We start from the raw sequence: 18,615 nt of genomic DNA, 5'->3' as shown, positions 1-18,615 counted from the left end.
GGGATGCCCATCTCTGCAGAGAGCAGAATATATGTGCACTGCTCCAGGCAGCACACTTAATGACATGGTTGCAGCTCACTTTTGCGGCGTCCAGTAAAAAGGTGCACACGCGATAGCAGCACAATGGCATCTTACAGCATTTTATACATGCAAGCAAAACAGCATATAATTTGAAGACTAATGCCAAGTTTACACATTTCAAGTTAAACTCTAGTTTCTTTTATATCTCTTAAACAAAAAGCCCAATACTCTGAGTATTCAGCATGTATAAAAAAAATGTATCTAATGCCACATGCACGCACCCACAAGCTTTTAACACTGAAAGCTTTAATTACAGTAAGGGAAGCTGCAGAAAGCTGCAAAAGTGATCCAAACCTTAAGTATACAGTAACCCTACTCTGCACACTAAGTGTACATCACATTAACAGGGAATCAAAGCAAACAGTCTACTTTTAGAATATGGGATAATAAAAGCTTCCATATGAATGCCGTCGATAGTTATGGTTCTTGGTCTGAATTTCTGTCTTACATCAGTGCTAGGACTAGTGGTAAAGTCATAAAAGGTGTAGCCTTCTACAACATGTAGATTATCTAAAAAAAAAAATAATAATTTTTCCACATTTCTGCTATTGCCTTGGCTGAAAGTAAGTAAGCAGAGATCCTAAATTATTTCACAAAATTCAGCTTCTCAATGTTGAGAACAGAAAAATGTTCACAGAGCAGAGAATCCATATATCAAGTAAGAACCTCTTGAAATGCTTCAAGTGTTATTTTTTATTTTTTATTTTTTTTTTTGCCTGAATCACTCTAAACACTGTATTAATAACATAGCTAGAATTATTTATATGCATCAACCTTTTGTGTTTTATTGATGCCTTTTAGGGTGAATTAATTGATGATGATGATTGCTTAAAAGTTCTGAGGATGAGCAAGCCCTTCTCAGATATTCAGTCACCTGTGTGATAAATTACAACTCAGCTAAACCATAAAAAGGAGCATTGTTCTTCCTAATGTTGTTCTAAGTAAAAGATAGCACATTAAAAAAGAGCAGCTTGGCTCACCCAAGTATGCAACAAAATTGATGAAAGAACCCTATGTGACCTCACTTATTACTTGCGGCCCTTGACCCATCAGTCCTTTTAAACAATTCCTTAATCATTCTTGTGTTCTCACTGAGGTCAGAAAACTCCCTAAACAACACAAGCTGTCCGATGCATTTGTCACCTGTGTGGCACACACAGAACTTAATGATGTTTTTCATTTATGAAAAGCTAATGCGGGCAGCTGCACTGTCTGCTCCAGGCTTCTGTTATTCCTATTGTCAAGTACTGGTCGGGCAGCCGGTCACATTTGCATTCCTATAGATGGTCGGATCAAAGCACTCCTGGATGACCTCACCACTGCCAGTAGTCGTGCATGGTTTTTCTCCATCAGCACCATTAGCAGGATCAAAAAGTACAGGCCACGTGACCCTGGGAGTGATTAGAGGTCAGTAAGGTCAGGTCAGACTTAGTTCAAGGATCTCAAGAGATGAAAAATTGATGCAAATCAATGCCCACAAAATATAGCCATTCAACAGAGACTGATGGGCAACTAATTTACTATAATAAAGCTCTGCTTAAGAAATGCCCTCTGGCATTTCTTACATAGCATTCTTTACAGAAACACTTCAAACTACGGAGAAAACACTGAATAAAAAGTCAAATGTTTCACTAATATATTACTTTCACAGGCTCTCTGTTATGGAAAGCCAATGACTTAACAGAGAATCAATTAGACTTTCTTGATATGCGATTTTCAAGCCAGATGGCTGATCAATTTTATTTGACATGTTAAGATGAGGTACTTTAATATGCTACAAAAGGAGGAGGGGTTTCTTGAACCAGGCTAAAAAATATAAACAGAAACCTGACAATAATACGGTAATAATCAAAGTTAAATATGCTGTTACTTCACAACAGAGAAGATGGCTTCCTGAACATTGTTCATTTTGTTACAGAGGAGTTAAACTCCAAAATAAAAGCCAGCTGTTTTTAAAATTTTTGAAAAACAACATAGAGGTTAGCATATAAAAAACAACCACACTCTCAAAGCAAAAATAAAAGGGGTGCTTGTTGTTCCCCCTCTCTCCCATCTTATCGGACACAGAATGCAAATCAGAAATAATTTAATGACGTTTCAGTGGTGAGCAATGCTGGTGTCAGAAGCCAAACCGAGGCCTCAGCACCTCCCACGAGTTCTGCATTTGTGCCACTGCGTAAAATCTGCATACAAAGTGTGTTTTTATCTGTGAGGTACTACACAAAAACAATAGACTGTTGTGAATGTTCTCTTTGCTTACTCTCAGTCATGTAGTCCTCTTCACATATAGTAACCCTAAAAAGTTTAAGAAGGTTTTTCATTCATTCTGAATGAGTACATGGGTCCAGACTTTTGACTGGTACTTTACATTTATGTTCCTTTGGCTCTTTACATGCATCATTCAAATGTGCCATAATTAAAACAAAGTGGACATATAAGGAATTGTGTCACATATGTGCAAACGAGTGTTAAAAAAAATAAAGTGAACACAAAGAAGAAAAAAAACATAGGATTTTGTTCATTTATAATCTAATAAAAAAAAAAAGTGGGGTGGCTTTTTCTCTCAAACAGAAAGGATTGAATTTTTTTTATTCTCAGCCATCTTCATCACTCAGTCATGATTGCATTTGACAGTGAAGGGCTCATGGCAACTCATGCGAACATCTGCATCTGTGACTGTGCTTTGTTTGTGTGTAATTATGAATGTTACAGTTACATGAGATTACTCATGTGAACCAGTGCACATTGTTACCAACTAAGATTAACATCAACAGTCACATTGACGGATACATAGTCACACTGATTGATAAATGCAGAAGCAAAATAACCTCAAGTCATCACTTCCCTTCCTCCCAGCTGTCCCTCCACTGTCATATGTGACATTGCAGCTATGGTCACAAGCACAATCTGTTCTGGCAGTAAAAGAGCAGAGGGGTGAAAACATTGTATGGTGTGAAATGTGTCAGTGTGAGTGATGTGGCCCTATGTGGGGGTGTTGTCCTCTCTCCTCCATCTCTGACTAGCTCCCCACAGCCTCCAGGCCAGGACCCTCTCCATCTCTTCACATTACTCAGTGACCTGAAACCACAAGGCCAAAAAACTTAACCAGCTCCTCCGTCTTCTTAATGAATCCAATTTTTTGCCTGAGAGCACAAGGCATGCGCATATATCCATCGCAACTCGAAATTGGCTGGCATTAATATAAATTAACAAGAGGCACCACCATCAAGACTATGCCACCCAACAATAGTAGATAATGGCAACACTTCTACTGCAGTGTATGAAGACAGCAACTTATTGCACACCCAAAACATACAGAGTCAATAATCTCATTTAAAACAGGCAATATCCAAAACAAAAGCAAAGGGGCTGATTGGTGTTGATGTCATTACACTATGAATTATACACAATATGTTATGAAAATATCCATATAATTGACTCTTTTCTGTGGCAGCCATTAATTCTTGTCTTCCATTAAGTGGTTTAAATGATCTTGTAAGAGGCCATACATCTCCTGATGCCCTTTATGAGATCAACACTACGTCCCCCTTAGAACTTAATCGACCCTCAGTCTCATTTGTCTACAAAGTCTGATGCAGGGGAATAATCATTTCATTCCTAAAGGTTCTGAGGGGTCCAACTTGTCCATTAGCCCCAGCAGGTTTTTAGCTCTGCAGTGGAAAGCTAAAGCTCCCCTTCGATCCATTCTCTTCTCTCATTTATGTTAAGCCAGCTCTGAATGTCAGTACAGTATTTGCATGCCAATGTGGCTCGGTCTGCAGCTCATTATTTTCAGACATTGACAGCCTAATCGCATGCAAGTTCAGCCCACTTTGTGAACCTAATACCTGCTACAGCCAAGTAATACTGAAAATAAGCCAAGGTTTGTAACAGCAGAGTGCATCTGCACCTGTCTTATTCACTTTGGCTTTTAGGTGTGAAATGTAGGAAAAGCTGCAACCTGATATAATCAGACCGTTTATAATACAAGGAAACATCATAGACGGAGCATCAAGGAGCATTTTCTTAAACAAGTCTTCTAAATATTACTCATGTAATGAGACAGCCAATCTAAACTGAACCAATTACATGCTTTGATTCAGAAGCCCCGACTTTGTTCTCTTGTGATATTTCAGTAGTACAGGAACTCAGCCACAGCAGATCTGATATTACCCTTTTGACAGTCTGAATCATGCCCTTCATTCACTAAAAAGAGAAGTTCTCTGGAGTTAAGCCACAGCTGACATGTACATGTTCATTCAAGGGTAGCAGTGTTTTGCTTCTTCTCCAAGAGATAACAAATTCAACAGTGTCAGCACTTTTTAGAATTATAAATACAACTTGTCACATTTAATCAGGGTGCAACAAAGAGAAGACAGCCACATCAGGGCCTCATGATTTCACTACCCTAAAGCACCCCAACAAAAGATCATTATAGTGCTTAAAAATAGGGGAACATCCATGACTGATTCTGAGCCACACACCAAGAAAGGTATTAAGGTTTCATATGGAATCGGTCTCAAAGATTAAATCACAGTTACCGAAGTTTTGGAGAGGGACATGAGCAAATTGAGGAGCCATCTCTCACTTTTAGAGGTGTGGAAAAGTGACAGTAGATTCTTCCTGTAGCTATTAGTATTGCACACAAAATTGCAGTGGGTTGAGAAACTGAAGATGTAGAAATACCCCCAACCACTGCATCTAAACTCACACCGTCAAACATAGATGAAGAAAAAAAAAAAAAAAAAATCAGGAAAAAGTTTAGGGGACAAGCCACCATTGGGCAAGAGAGGGTGGTGGGACATAAGATTAATTAAAAGCTGCCAGCGCTGGGGTTTGCCGATGACACACAGCCGCACGATTACTGAGGTCTCTGTGTGAGAGGAATCTGCTCCCACAACTCATTTCCTCCCCTTTGAGGGCGGGGTGGGGGGGAATGGGACCTTCTGTTGCACAAAACACTAAGGTTTCATTTTTCATTTAGAGGAATCTAAAAATCTAAATGGGAAACAATCGGCAGGGAATGAAAGCAGAAGAAGAAGGATTAAGTGAAATTCTTTAGTTTCTAAATAGATTGTGAAATCTATTTCAATTGAGAGGAAGCCTGGGCATGTGGGAGGGGTAGGTCAAGGAATGTAAGCCACTGTAATCCTAAGCTCTCCACCGCTTAAAACCTGCTCAAGTTAGCAGGGTGATGTGTGTGTCTATTAATGCTATGACACTACAGGAGCTTAAACCAACATCTGGCAAGGGAACCATATGCACTTTTTTCTAAGCATGCATTACAACCCTGTTGCACAAAACAATTCACTTACACAATGATCAAATCACTTCATGAAGTTATACAGACTTAAACAGTTTTCTTAAACTATTGTTAATGAATTCCGATGATAAATAAATAAATTCTGCTCATTTGGGTCCATCACAATGGTGTAAACTGGAGTAGGACATTATCAAGGTGGCATTACCAAAGGTAACAGCACATGGGGTAAACAGTAGTTTGCACTTAATGTCTGTCTGTTTCTTAGCCAGGTAACCATTTTTAGTCACCACATGTTCAACAGTCAATTGCATAAAAATCTAGCAATGTCACCCTAAACGTTTATTATGTTTATTTATTATGTTTTTGATTCTTACACACAGGCAGCGACTTTCTGCAGACACTGCCACCCACTTCATATTGAAAATAAATGGAAGATTGGCAGGTGACACCTTCGATGCTTATGTGATGACCTCTAGTTCTGACAGCGACAATGGGGGTGATTGTAATTATCTTATGACAAAAATAAGAAGTAAGTCAATAATAAAATGAACTTCACCAGTCATTGCTAATTTCAAACCAATTTTTTTTTCAAAAATCAAAATTGCTTTATTATAACTTTGGTATAGACCAGGTCTGGCTGCTGATGTCTTCGTGTATACAAACACTTTCACCCACCAGGTTACTGTGTGAAGTACAACTTTTATTCCTCTGACAAACCTGGTTACAAATACATGTAAACACATAAAGTGTTTCAGTTGCTACAGAATCAACTGGCAAAAGGAATCAAGTGTGGCAAATATAACAAACAAACACTAAATAATAATATTTGTGCATAAAAGCTGGTAGAATAACAGGATTTTTTATTTATTTTTAAAAGGGTGTGTTTGGTCATTTTTTAAGCCTATAATAAAATGCACATTACAGTCTAGTTTCAGACAGGCGGTGCAACCAGGCGACGTACCGTCTGCATCATGTCCTAGCACTTATGTTTGTACGTTTTGATGTTCTTAATTGTAGATTCAGTGACTAATTTACAGCAAGGTTGAAAAGTAAAATAAAAATATCTTGGGAAAAGTCATAAGACATCCCACTTGTTGTTAGTGCTGTGAGAATGAGAAGTATCACGATTAGGTTGAAGTGCTAAAGGTTACACATCTGCCACAAATGTCTTTGACAAAAATTCTTATTAAAGGTGATAGCTGCAGTGTAATCAGCCTCCTGTAGACAAGAAAGACGGCACTGGGGCTTATTAATTCACACCTCACAGTTCCTGTAGAAGGAAGATGGATCTCAAAAGCGGGTAGAAGTTTATAAAATGGAAAGCATTTACATATACATGATCTCAGTTTGGCAGCTTTTTTTTATCTGAAAATTAATCATACTAATTGATATCCTGTTTCCTGACTTGTGAGACTCTTCTCCTCACCACCTAGAAAACCAAAGATTGTGAGCACCTCACAAATTGAAGCACTTCAGGAGGCAGATGAATGTTTTATACAACCAGAGGCTTTCTGGCTACTAATGATTTATCTCCTTTAACATGCAGACATTTTATTTAAGCACAAACTTAAGCAGAAAAAGAGAAGAAGCAGCAGCAGAAGTTTCCACTCTCAGAAAACACTGCTGGGAATGCTGGCAGGCCCATTCTTCATTTCATAATTATGCTGGATTATTATTAGCCAGAGACATAACTGACAGAGAAGACATACACTCATGGAAACTGCACTAATGAAATCAGAGGATGCCAGGAAAAGCATGCTGCACAAATTATCAAAAGGATTTTACTTCATGTGACAGAAAGGTCAAAAAAGTGCCTCAAACTCTGTAGGAAAATGCCAAAAATAATCAAATATCTTTCATTTCAATTATGTTTATGTTAATTTTGAGGCAGACATTCTATGTGCCACCATATTTACTTAAAAAAAAAAAAAAAAAAAAAAAAAAACAAGACAAACTGCCTATGGTGCACACCAGCAGCATACGGCCAAATGTTCCCAGACTGGTGCTAATGTGACAAGGGTGATGGCTTTTGTGCAGGGTCACCAGAACTTTTCAATGACACCACAAGCTTTGTCATTAATCACCCAGTCACCCGGTTGTGTGTATACATGACATGAGAGCAGGGGTTTTTTTGAAGGGGGCTGAGCCCTATAGCATGGACTCTTGGCCCTGGAGCCCCAATAGACTTGAATGAAGAGTCCCCATACATTCATAGTTACCAGGTCACTAATCAAATTATGGTGATAGCTAGCAAAAGCACAAAGGACAACAGAATTCATTTAGTATCTTTCACCTCCATTGTCTATCTGCCAGGGCATCACTGGGCTCTAGAATAAATAAGTAACCCCCTTCTTTTCTCAATTTATTTGAATGCTTTCAAATGAATGGGGTGCCTTGTGAGAGAGGCATGAATTAAGCAACAATGGAAGAAGGTAATCTGGAAATCCTGACAACATAGTTGTTATTGCAAGAAAAACTATGCAAATCATCAGTTTGAGCCAGATGGCCATAGTTTGGGGCAAATTCAGTTAGACAGGCATAAGTAATGTCTCACTTTATGAATATATTTAATACACAATAGGACAAAACATCTACAAAAGGTAGCCAAGGAGAAATCTGTCCATCCGTCACCCAAGGTGATTATTTTGTTTCATGTCCCCTGAGGTGACAAAATAAAAACAACATGGTCCTATGTCAGACCGGACATGGTCTGTGTGGGGCCACTTACACATGTGCATGTCATTCATGCACATACCACAACCCTAAGGGATGCAATGCCTTTGCTGCGTAGCATGTTAATTAATCCTGTGATGACAGAGTAGATTTGGCAAGTTATGTATCTCATAGGGCTAGGTTGAAAGGGGAGTGAGGAGAAGGAACATGGCAGTGGGGTTATTGCCAACCCCATCCAAAGGCATTACACAGTAAGCAGCAGGTCCACTGTTGGACAGGTGCTCCTCCTGGGGTCACCCGCCAACTCCCTCACCACACAAAGCCACCGTCTGTCAGCACAAATCTGACCCCCATGGCCAGAAACAGAGAAACACATGGCCTCAGTTGACTTGTCAAATGTGGTAAATTTCTGAGTACAATAAAACTACAATATTTACTTATGTTTAAGCTTCTTCTATTACAAGGTGAAAATGCACCAGGTGGTAATTTGCTTAGATTGCCTGCTCATTCCCCCAGATTCCAGGTCTTATCCCGAGGTGCAGTTTATTTGAGCAGCTTTAATGTGAATTTGACAGAGCGTAGAAGATGTATTATCACCACTGGCTTCTTTGCTTTGTGAGATTTGTCATTTCAATGACCATTAGGGTTCACATTTCACAGTAAACGTGATTTGCATAAAAAGTTGGTCCTACATTTATGCTTTCTAAAGAAATCCTTGAGAAACACAAATCTTCTTTAAGGATGATTAATTGAAACTTTTAATATGGTGGCCATTGTTTCCTACATTGAAGGGGGCAGGGTGGCTGACTGCCCACCCTGGTAGTGAAAGTCAATATGGGCCACCTCTTCCGTACTTAATCGTGTTCAGGCAGAATGCTAAACACTGTGAAGGTGAATAATGTGAACATATTCTGATGAAAAAAATTATAATTCTGAGTATATGACCATCACTTTATTAGATAAGTTCCAATAATTAAAAATAAATCAGTGTGGAATAATTGCAAATACAGTCATATGATGTTCAAGGTCATAAAGCCTCAATCTGCAGTGCTTACAGGAAGACAAAGGCATACATAAAGCACCATATAAATAATATAAACTCCACTCTTATGTGTCTTTACACTTATGTTATTCTGTCGCTGCTAAACACAAGCTGCACCTTTAAATTTAAATAAATCTTAAAGGAAACATTATGAGCACAGATAATAAAATGCACAGCATCTTCCACTGTTTACCATTCTTCAGCTGAAATATACATGGAGTGTGTACAATAGGATCTGTGATTACAACAAAAAGATACATCATTATTAGAGGGCTGGTGGAAACATTACTGAAGAGTGCCAATCAGAAAAACAAATAGATGAAATGTTGAACAGACACTCAACCAAGACAAAGAGCCTCATTTGATGACTGTCACTTAAGAGAGAGCAATTAGGTTTTACTACAGATTCCAGAGGATGCTGACAAAGGAGCGAGGATCCTCACTTAGCAGTTGTGAAATGAGAAAGACTTGGAAGAATGTCTGTGGTAAAGGAATCTATTGCTGAGATGCTCAAGTGCTTGCGTATACAATAGAGTCAGATTGCTTCATTTAAACTATCATGGCAGTATTATAAATTACTGAGGAACAGGAAATGAGAGAAGCTGAACTAAAAATGAACAGAAAATATATCAGAAACTAAAAGAAATAATTGTAGGACAGGAAAACATGGACAGAGTGACAGACCATTAACCATACAGGAAGAGGCTAGAAAATTAATGAAGTTATATTAACTTGAGACATAATGTTGTCTGCTTCCTGAGGGGTGAAGAAAGAGTTTGGGGCATACTGTGAGAAAGTGAACATGAGAGGATGACAAACAGACAGCATTACAAAGAATACAAGAAGCATATGTATATAAAAAAAAATTATAAAAAAATACTCTACACAGAGATGTACCCTAAAACCATAAAGCAAATTATGATATATTAAGAACAACACGTCTGTAGTGATGATCAGACTTTACTGTCCTACCATGTAGATTTTTAAGATGGTATTGGCGTGATGCATTTAACTCCAGGGTCAGATGCTTAAATGATGGATAATGTCAAGATCTGTGTGTAGACGTTGTACTGTAAACAACTGTTTATTTTTTCTTATATAGTAAGAATGTATGCATATCATACATTCTCCATGGCAAAAAAACAACACAATTCAAGACAGAACAAAACACTTATCAGAGCATGTTTTTTTTGTTGTTGTTGTTGTTTTGTCGGTCTTTAAAATACACATTTATTTAATTGGAAGAGCTATTGACAACTTTAGCCTTGAGTCATGATCCATTGTCATGCTTGTCAAAGATCTTAGAATCAGCAATTAAAAAGAGAATGAGTAATTAGAGATTGCTCTTATTTTCTGTCACAATATTGTCTCCAGTGCAGTTTTAGGTTTCCAATTTTTCTTTTACTTCATCATCCTGTCTGTTTAGTCCAGGGGCAAGTCGTGTTTTTTCAACAATCACATAATTAGCAGAGGGTCTGCACCAGTCATGCCTATAAAATGGGAGTAAAAAGCTGGTTCACTAGCATATTTCCCCAGTGATTAAGATATATGGATTAGAATCAGACATATGTACAGATTGAAGAACAAGTTTTCACATGTCTGTCTTTATTTCTGCATTCTCATGAATAGATGCAATTTTTGGAAATGAAACTACAGTTTCATAACACCTGCACCCAGGAGTTTATCTAACTGTTAAATGATTCCTTAACTCTGTGGCAAGTAACTGATGCAGCATTCAATGTCACAGAAGAAAACAATGTCTTTGAAAAAGCCGTAATATTTACAATAGCAACCTATATAAAGTATTTTTTATTTCCCCTCTCTGAAAGTACAAGAAAATAAAGGTAAACAGGTAACACTGTTGTTAAAATATTTAGAAATTAAAATTTTAATTTTACCTCAGTCATGTTTACTTCACTCTTTTTGAGATGAAATGAGCTTTTATTTACTTTTACAAACTAAAAATGTAAAAAAAAGATATATTAATTAAACTTGTAACGTTAATTATAAAAGTAGCCTTGAAATTTAAAAGGGGCACGATTATACTATTATTATCATCAGTGGTTGGTCATCTTCTCCAGATTGTGCATATTTACGAGAAAAAGGGCATGCCCATCTTCACTGCTCAGTGTGAGGTGGAAGACACCACAGTGGACACCACAATGTTTTCAGTGTCAACATGTGACATAAGAAACTTTTCTTCAGCTCCGGGGGAAAGCTATATTTGTTAAATTCTCGAAGGAAACAACGGTTAGATAGCAATGGATGGAGTTTTGTTTTTGGGAGCCAGCCACAGAATTGCACCAACATTTATATTTGTGGACCAGCGCTTCACCGAAGACTGGCTATAACGAGAGATTTGCAAACCAGGGCTTTAGCTGAAAGAAGAGTCCGTTCCTACAATCAATGACTGCGTTTCTGATCCTGAGCCATGAGTCAGAAGTAAAACTGAATAAGGTGTTTGTTTTGTTTGATGGTTAGTGTGTGAGCAATGGTCAAACATAAAGGATTTAACCCACACATACTTTACCTGAACGTTTCCAGCAGGTAACACACATGTAATGATGAGCAGAAAGTTAGCGATCAACACTGTAGATTGGAAATGCTACAAATGTAAACAACCAGGCTAAAAACATCCAGCGGATTAGCCACGTGAAAACAACACATGTACATGGAGTGGCTAGAAATACAGCTAACTATATTGTAACAATGCATTGAAAGTGTTAGCAAATAGCATCGTTACCTTATGTATTTCTTGGCAGCAGACGTTTTCCCACCTCTGCTGGCATTGCGGTACATTTGCCACATGTACACTTATTAACAGAGGCATGTACAAATATATAAGACGAGTAAATGGCTGCCGTGGGAATGCTCGGGATCCCCCCAGATGAGCTGGTGAAATGTGTCCAGGGAGAGAGAGGTCTGGGTTTCCCTGCGTTAGTTTGACCCAACTCCGGATAAGCAACAGACAATGGATGGATGGATGGAGTGAATCCCAAGATTATATCAGACTATAGCTGGTAAGCAGAGTATTTACAGATTTGTCCTGCTGTATTCCTTGCTGCTGGTTGCTGAGTTGTTCATTCATCATTTTCGGGATCTGATTCGGGCTTGAACATGTACGGCTGTATGTTTTGTGTTGACATTGTTTACTGGTTTGTTTATGAGTTCTGCCCGTGTTTCTCTGATGAAAATAGTGCACGCTCCCAACAACTACTCCGGCAGCTGACCAATCAGAGGTAGCACGCATCAGGAGAGGTGGGGCTCAGGGCGGAAGAGTCTCATTCTCATCAGAATCAGAAAACTTTTAATCCCGGAGGAAATTGGTGTGCACAAAGTGCAAACATTTATCTGGCAGAGGCTGATCTAAGGGCCTACGGAGAGGATCGGGATACTAAAAAATGCTGGATTGATTCCTGTCTTGTGGACTTACATATTAAAATAAATTAGCCTGAAATGAGCATAATAGAGCAACTATCAGAGTAAATAAAAAAAAATCAACCCATTATAACTCTACAGTCAGAATAATGTTCAAGAAACTCTGCAGTGTTTCAGCATTTCAAAGTTGAGCTGCTGGTACAATATTGAAAAAAATAATTATAATTTGTGTAATAGGCAGAAGACTAAATTCTCTACATGACCTGTCAAGTGCTTTGACATTAGACCATGTTCACAGCCTGCTGTAATTTTATTTCAGGTACTTAAATAGTTATTTTAATTTATTTTAGAAGCTGCAGCAGCTATCAGAATATGATTGAGATGGCACAAATAATGTTTTGTCATTTTTAGACTCATTAAAAATTACTATGAATGCAAAACAAAAAAAAACAAAAATGACCACTAATTGGGGACAATCAATGTAATCTAAAACATGAGACAAACAGTACTCACCCCATATTACTTTACTGATGTTTTAAGCAGGTTTCATTAACTACTCATTAGATTTCCAATTATCAATTTTGTGTCCTGTGATTTTAAATGTAATTAAGTAGGGAAAAAAAGAAAGTGTGACTGTGTCCAAATGAAGGTGCTAATGTTCTCGTTGTATGAAGATAATGTACCTGATGAGATCATTTCACGGACTGGCTTCATTTTAGCCGATGAGCTTCATTAGTCTCAGCTTCCAAGCTGGCATTTAAACTGCATGGCCAAATGGTTATCAACTGCTAAGAGCCATGCCGGGACCCATACCGCACACAATAACTCTCCAATATTAATTACCATCAGTGTTCACAGATTTTATTGGGTTATACCTTTTTAATTGACACTTGCAATGACCGACAAATTTAAAAAGTACACATCTCTTTAGGAGGACACAAAAGACAAATTAAAGTCAATTAGTTGGAGGCTAACAGAATAACGGGTGGCTGTGCAGATGAGAGAAACGGTCATGCTACAGGGCGCTTGGGCTCAGACAGAAGTGCCAGACTATGGGGAGGACCCAATGTCTGCCAAGTGTGAGATAAGGGGAGTGAAAAGGGACTGTGGCGTACTTGCCTTGTACTGTTGCTTTAGAAAATGGAGTGAAGAGAAATGGCCGGGGTCAGGCCTGGAGCAGGATCAGTTTAAGAGAGCTCTATTCCTGAGGAGGCCCTCTGATATGTGTAGAACAGGCTACTTTTGTTCTTTATTTACGTTTTTGTTGGCTTGGCTGGGATGAATTATGGAGTCAGTTTTGGTTTGCAAATGGGCTGACGTGGGAGGTGGGCCAAGATGTAAGTGAAACCCCAGAAGCCTTGTACCCCAGACGCCATACAGTATATTTTGTGAGAGTGTTTTTGTAGCAAGAGACAACAAGTCCCTGCCCAACATGGAAACTGGGGTGAGTGTTCCTGGCCTCAGAACGAGCGTCGAGGCCAGCTGGAGAGAGAAAGAAGAAAGGATCAGAGCAAAGCTTTAGAGGTGTTTTCTCATTGTGACTTTATTATATTTAGCATTTGAAGGTGCTTGGGAGTAGCATGCATACACAGCTACCACAGTGCATAAGCTACTCCAGCAAATAAAGGAAGAGGACTGTTACTAACTCTCAAGATGTATCTCTAATATTGAAAACCTCTACAGACTCAAACATTCTTGACATATCCTTTCAAATAAAAAGTGTTTAACTGTAAAGTATTGCTTTTGGCCAAAAATGCAACAGTTCCTAAGTTTAGTCTCTGTAAGAGCAAAATAAACTCACACTGATAAAGAATTATGCCAAATTGCTTTATGTTGTCAAAATGAAGGTTTCAAACATTCTTTACATATTTAAATCCAAACATAGATTTAGAAATAACTTGTGTAATATGTTAAATTACCAAGAGATAAGTAGGCTAAAACAATTTAACTCTGGCATAATTGAAGTGACAAATTGTACCAAGAAACTATCAATAAACTATTAAAGAAGTAAATATATTTCATTAGATGGCAAAGGGACACTTGCTTTATAAGCTTTGTCATATTTAGTGATTTACCATAAACTATTGTTTGACAAGTTAAACTGATAAAATATGCAAAATAGTCTGACATGTAAACTAAAACTCCCTTATGCCTGCGGTCCTGGCTTTAATCAATCATCATTTTAATAGACACACACCCAGTGGATGTATATTCATATCCATTTTAAGAACAATCAGAATATTTGGCATGACTTCCGACACCATGGGGGAGTCAAATGAGTAAAGTTTTGACTCTAAGTCTTTCTTTGGAAGAGTGATTACTACTACTTTGCAAGCAATGCAGTATTCCTATAGATCATGGGTAAGAATATAATGTTACAGATGTGGTCATTCTTTCTCAAATTATACTAAATCAGTATAATAATAAGAAGTGATAAATCCATAGTGTTTACTTATGTGATTCCAAAAACAAGTTTTGGGCCTTAACAATACTTTTGATTTCCTTCAAAGAGGCTTTTACCACTACCTCTCATAAACGGACCAAAATGGAACGCAAACTTTTTTTTAAATATATATATATATGAAAAATATTATGTTTAATCATTAATGCTGCTTGTATTTGTTCACATTCATTTTCTTAGATCCAGAATTATATAATGACATTTTTTCAAAAGGAAGTGAGCACAATGAACACAATAGGCTGTGTGGATGCATTTAATCAGTCTTGTATCATGACATTAACATGTGCATGGGGAGGAAAGGACTGGTGAAGTCATGAGCATGAGAGTATTACAAAGCTGACCACATGGGGGAAAAAAAATCACTGCAGTCTAAAACCACTTTAGAGCCTCAGTGAAGCTGTCCAGCAGTGTTTGGGACTGTATGCTAATGTCAGTATAAGCTGGTCACAGAAGGATTACATTTACACCGTTCAGCCATATTCACAAATCCACTGTAGTCCTTAAATTCTCTGGACATTACCCACAGCAGTCACCTGGGTGAATGGAAATGTCTAAGTCAGTTCATCCAATAACAATTCTTGATAATGAAAAGAAAAAAAAGGAGGTTCAGTGTAAAATTTCATAATTCTTCATGTGGCATTTTGCTTTTAGGATAGCTGTGTCCAGCATATACAAACAGAACAAAGTCTTTTACAAACTAGCAATGAAAGCATTGCAGGATATGCCTTATATAGCCACATCTGGCTTAAAAATGCATAAAGACTAAGAGGTCAATATTAGTGGAGTGTTTTCAATAAGAAGTCTCAGGAGGATCAGGACTCAGAAAGAGGAAGACTCTCCTGTACTAAGTATTGCTAAAGTATGTGCTGGTAAAATACGTGTGCCCTATTAATAAATATGCAAATGACAATAAATAATGCATGCTTTCACCTTTAGCCCAAATAATAATGATGAAGCACACTAGAACAATAAAAAGATTAATTATTTACAGAATAAGTTGCTTTGGAGAAAAGCATCTGCCAATAACTATAGAGAGGGATATGAAACCAATGTGGTTAAATCAGAGGTAAAGATAAAAAAAAGGCTAAAATTGGAGCTTCCCAGCATGCTTTGTGTGTTCAGTAGCCTAATAGAGTTTAAATGTGTTTCAGATTTACTAAAATGAAATAGTTTTGCAGGTATCGTGCAGTAATCTGTTATTCCATTTATTAGTGCTTGTTTGTTTTGTTAGTGATAGGCTTTTGTGTTAAGTGATGCGGAACCATTGTTCAGAAGTATAACTGAAGTTTCGGCTGTGTTTACTCTTCTGCCGACCGTCACTACAGTGTGACAGACCGTGAAAAACACACAATGATCTTAAACTGTGGAGCAGACCACCACCGCAAATTAAAACCTTAAGATGAGAGATGCGATTTTGTTTTATTTGATGACTGATTTGTGCTGTGAAGTAGGATCCAGTGTTGTTTATGGACTTATTAAAACAGAACTGTGGGCGCTAACCAAGGGCCAATATAAACAAAAACAAACAAACGAAAAACAGCTGAAACTGCTGCAAGCTGCTAAGATTCACCTTCCCATCACACACAAATGCAGCTGGATCAGAAAATCACATCATACCATCACAGACTAAATAAATAAAAAAAAAAATGGTCCGACATCAAAGTTTATGTAAAAGGAAGGAATGCTTCACATCAGTGGAGTGTTGCAGCATCAGGAGGAGGTTTAGAGATGACAGAGCCTCCATTTTTAGAGAAACTTTCTGACTTCCTGCCAACACATTCAAAAAAAAATTGGGCCAGCAGGTGGGCACACTGTCCACAGCTATGGGCCAGGAGGTGGACACACCGTCCACAGCTATGGGCCAAGAGATGGACACACCGTCCACAGCTATGGGCCAGAAGGTGGACACACCGTCCACAGCTATGGGCCAGGAGGTGGACACACCGTCCACAGCTATGGGCCAAGAGATGGACACACCGTCCACAGCTATGGGCCAGGACATGGAGATGGACACAGACAGCATCTCCACTGTAGCTGCAGAACGACTACTCAGCTGCTGAAGGACACCAATTTGACTAAACATTGAGCTGGAATCCCAAAGAGATGTTGGGAATATGATGAGGGAGTTTGACTGGTAGTGTATATCAAGTGTTTTCTCAGTGTTATTCTCAGTGAGAATAAGAGCATTTCATGAAGTGTGGAAATGTGTGCGTGCTTTGCAGCCAGTGTTCATTGGTGTGTGTTAACATCTTCATGGAACATAAACAGAGAAAACTGATCAGTTTACACAGATTGTGGAATTTTATTAAGGCACAATATGTGTGGTGAAATGAAGTTAAATGTGGTTTAGGTTTGTTGATCAAGTTTAAATCATCAGTGCTCAACATTCTGACTGCAGATATTTTACAGGAACAAATTTTAGTGTATAAAGGAGCATTTCAATACTTTGGTATACACGTTTTCATGGCAGGTCAAAAATGTGCGTGGCGGTGTGCACAGATCCACGCAAAGTTGTTTTTTATACATCCCAACACGTTCGCGGAACATGCCGATGCCTAAGCAGCATTTGTACATGAGGCCCCTGGTCTGCTCCATACAGTCATTAACCTTTCTCCAGGAGGGAAGTCACAAGCTTTCTTCTTTCATTCTGTTCACACACTTCATTAACAAGCTCCCTTTCATAGACTAATTCCCGTTTCAAATTCACTCTTTGCTAATTAGAAGCAGGTTTAACCTCACAAAAAGCTTCTTTTGTGTTTACTTTTTAATAATATCCCATGTAAATGAATTAGTAGAACATCAAACTGTCCAGGGTTGGCACTTAAAAAAAGGGAAGAAAGTATTGCAAAATGTGTTTGTAAATGCATTTGTGCTTATTCAGTCCAAAAGCTGGTGTCTTGCCTTGGATTTTCCTCCTTTTTGTGTTCCTAATTAACTCCTGTTTTCAGGGGGGGATTTAAAATGGGCCAATGAAAAAAATTGCTAAAGGGAATGTTATAATGGCCTTCTCATCTAGGAAATTAACCTTGGGTGCTTATGTTACTCAAAATCTAACAAGTTTATTATCAATGAAGGCTCAAAAAGATAGTCATAATGAAAGATGATGCTGAATATGAGGTGTGCACCAAATATTCACTAAAAAACATTAAAGATTTTTCTTACAAACTGTTATTATATGATCATGTCGTGTCAAATGGCAATGCTGAAACCACAGCTGGCAATACAAGCTTTAAAACTAACTAAAACAGGTATAAAGACATTATTATTTTAGTTAATGTTTCTTACTCTATCATCTTACATCTTTCTCTCTGCAGTGTCCTGCTACTTGTCACACTTGTATACTTCTTAGAACTGCTGACTGCAGCTGTGCTTGTCAATAAGTACAAATTTACAGTGTTTAGAAGGAGGGTATACTTGAAAATATGTCATTTGACTTGAGGTGCATAGAGGATTAGGCAGCAGGGATTTCACTTCCTCCCACCTCTCATCACTGAGGTGTAATTAAATACAACAATTAATGTTCAGTGTCATTCTTCTTCACAGGGTTTTGGCATAAATGCACAAAAAAAGAGTACAAATGCTTTAATTTATAATATGAAGGGGTAAGTATTGGTGGTTGCTTTGCTCACATTTAACTATGAAACACTAACATCTACTGTCTAATATTATCACATCTAACACTGGGGATATTTGCATTGCCCTGTTAAACGCAGTGGT

The 18,615-nt window shown here is 38.1% G+C and overlaps 1 protein-coding gene across 3 annotated transcripts in view; it reads right to left on the bottom strand.

Moving 5' to 3' along the window:
* The window catches only part of macrod2 (mono-ADP ribosylhydrolase 2), a 408,860-nt gene that overhangs the window by 330,882 nt on the left and 59,363 nt on the right, over nucleotides 1-18,615 (bottom strand). The window lies entirely within an intron of this gene.

This window comes from Melanotaenia boesemani, chromosome 16 (assembly GCF_017639745.1).
Source record: "Melanotaenia boesemani isolate fMelBoe1 chromosome 16, fMelBoe1.pri, whole genome shotgun sequence".
NCBI classification, from domain to species: Eukaryota; Metazoa; Chordata; class Actinopteri; order Atheriniformes; family Melanotaeniidae; genus Melanotaenia; species Melanotaenia boesemani.
Note: the sequence above shows the minus strand (reverse complement) of the source record. Positions and strands in the feature narration are given on the sequence as shown.